Source organism: Anastrepha ludens, chromosome 4 (assembly GCF_028408465.1).
Source record: "Anastrepha ludens isolate Willacy chromosome 4, idAnaLude1.1, whole genome shotgun sequence".
NCBI classification, from domain to species: domain Eukaryota; kingdom Metazoa; phylum Arthropoda; class Insecta; order Diptera; family Tephritidae; genus Anastrepha; species Anastrepha ludens.
In genome coordinates this window covers 116,384,498-116,387,319 of record NC_071500.1, presented here as the reverse complement: position 1 = coordinate 116,387,319, position 2,822 = coordinate 116,384,498, and the positions used below count along the sequence as shown (strand labels likewise).

General features: G+C 34.9%; 1 long non-coding RNA gene across 1 annotated transcript; it reads right to left on the bottom strand.

The window, feature by feature from the left end:
- Positions 1 to 634: 634 nt before the first annotated feature.
- Positions 635 to 1,060, bottom strand: LOC128862330 (uncharacterized). Its single transcript, XR_008454454.1, has 4 exons — positions 1,047 to 1,060; positions 899 to 987; positions 780 to 844; positions 635 to 723 (listed from the first exon to the last, which is right to left on the bottom strand). It is a non-coding gene; the product is annotated as an uncharacterized LOC128862330 (long non-coding RNA).
- Between the last annotated feature and the right edge of the window lie 1,762 nt (positions 1,061 to 2,822).

Here is a 2,822-nt window from a genome sequence, read left to right as displayed (position 1 = left end):
GGTGCTCATAGGCACATCTTTACTTCATTGAGTCTAAAACGAACTAACTTAAATTTGACAATTTGTTCTTAACCTAAGCTTGCGGCGGAAATGTTGTCACATGCATCAAACATGTGCCATATCAGTTTCCCACGATTTCTGACTTTGGGTGATATGACACCCAAAGTTAGCAGACATAGCGTCAGCAGAAATTGTCTCGCGCGTGTGAACGTCAACTTTAGTTTTTGTGGTATTAACTTATAGTCTAAAACTAATGCATCGAAAAATTTCTATATTGATAATATTATATAATCCACTTTTAGTAATTGCGATGATTCGGGCAGAAATCAAAAACCTGTAAACCAAAAATCTTAAAAATTGTTAATTCATAAATATATCACTACAACTTACGTGTAAATGTAGACGTAAAGCGCGAGGACTTGCTCGTGTCGGTGTTGCGCATGCATTTACGTACAGCATATTGTTCTAGACCGGGTAGCGTGAAGAGCCAGTTCGGAAGCCAAATTGATTTCAGAGGTAGCAGAACTAGGCACATAATGACCGTCACATGTCAAGCACTTACTAGGTATTTGCACCATCATACACAGCACGATCAATGTCATCTATGAAATTGTCCGTAGCACGACATGTGACGATGGTAGAAATACGCGCATACTTGCCTTCGTTTCTAAAAACCAGCTCTTCAACACACATCTTCCGCTGCACTTGCTCGTCTGTGAAGTCCTACAAATAAAAACTTTTAAAACCAATTTATTAGCAAATATTCTAACAGAACTTACTAACTGTTTATGTATTGTATGTAAGGTGGTCACTTTTATATTTGCAAAAACGCTGTTCTAAAAACCTATGAATGAAAAAGTTTAATAAGAATTTATACAAATGTCTGATCTGGACTTACGTGTATGAAAATTCACCAACCGGTAGTTTTCGGCAGCAGAAAGGCGACTCCAAATAATCGACTACCACCATATGTAAGACATAATCGACCTAAATAGTGAAAAATGCCATTAATTTACAAAATAATTTGCTTTTATTATTATACTTACTTGAACGTTTACAAGCATGATTCAATGATAAAAGGTTTGCTCAGTAAGCAGCTTTCTCGTTCTTACTTGACAAATCGGCTCCCTTAGCAAGACACTGGGTTGCTAGCTCTAGAAATTTTTAGTAAAAGTGGAGGAAAAGTAAAATTTGTAGAAAAAACATTTCATTTTCAAAATGGTCTGCTTACGAGCAACAAATCGCTCAATAGTTTTCATCCGGATGTTCAGGACTATGGTAGTATGACATGGAATACATACCGCTTAGGTCGGGACATGATAGAGTATTTGACGTAATCCAAGATCGATGAGTGGAGAATTCACAAAGCTTTATTTCTTGTGATGTGTTGATTTAGAAGGAATTCATGTTTTGCAAAGAGCTAGCATTTCCCAAAGAGTTACGACAGCGAGAATAATTGGATAGTCCCGACGCGATCGATAACATTGCATACCTCATTATAAGAAAGTTGGGATAGACGGAACTTGTTTCCAATGAGCCCACATTCCCATGGATGGGCGGAGTGTCCAGAGGAGGCTTAGCAAAGCACAGTACCAGCTTGAAAAAGCTTCTCATAAAAAAAAATGTGGGTCCTTCCATTTGTGGAATAACATCAAGACCCGCGCTACAAATAGGAGGAGAATCTCGGCCAAACACCTAACAGAATTGTACGTGTCAATTATTTATTTATTTTTAACAAAATAGTTTCATATTTGCGAAACTTCCAACTTCGCGATCGGTTTTAAATTTAAAAACTAATTCACAAAATAAAATCTGGGATTAAGTGAAATAATTTCTTTTTTTAATGTTAGGCAATTTCCGCTTATAACTTCTATTTGTACCATTATTTACATTCAAATATTAATTAAAATTTAGTTTTTAAACCGTTCGCAGTTTGTTTCCATTTGAGTAAGAAAATACTTAATTGCTACCATTTTTACCAAAAAGGATTTAATATTTTCCACTTTATTCACCTTCTTAAATACAACCTTTTGTAAGGGAGTGTCAAAAATCGAATGCCACAAGTGAGCAAACCTTTAATAATTGAATCATGGTTTACAAGCAGATAAATGATTTTCAACGAATAATAACAAGGCAAAGCGTCAAAGTGAAAACGATGTTGCCGACCACATAATTTGCACCAAAAGTTTAATTTGTACTACAATTTAAAAGTTTTTTTGTAAAATATGTAGGAATATTTGTAAAGAAGCAACATGTTTTCAAATAAAGGAGCCGATTTGTCAAGAGGGAGCGAGAAAGCTGCTTACTTACCTAACCTTCTATAATTGAATCATGCTATCACATTATACTCGTAAACTCATTGACGACTGTAGTGACAGTCAAACTTTTCTTGTCTGACAAATGTCGTCGTAAAGCCAGATCTATAACTATGTATACGGTAGCAACATTCGTTATGGCGTACACATTTTCATTGCTGTCAGACAACAACATTTCTCTTTCTTTCAAATTAAGATATCCCGTTCCAAGTAAAATGCTTAAGTCTAAAAAAGGAAATAATATTTAGTTATTTGTTTAGAATTATCATTATTATAATTAAGTGTATATAGTTTGTATCCATTTTTGATTCAATAACGTGAGATTCGTAAAACGTTTTATAAAATGTCATATTCTCTACATCAATGGCAGCACTTGCCGCCAGCAAAATTAGAAATAGATTTATTTCGGCGACAACGACAATTTGCAGTTTTGCAGCCTGAAGCCGTGCTGTCGTCAAAATAATTGCACTCATAAGAACGTATGCATTTTAATATTTCACAGATACT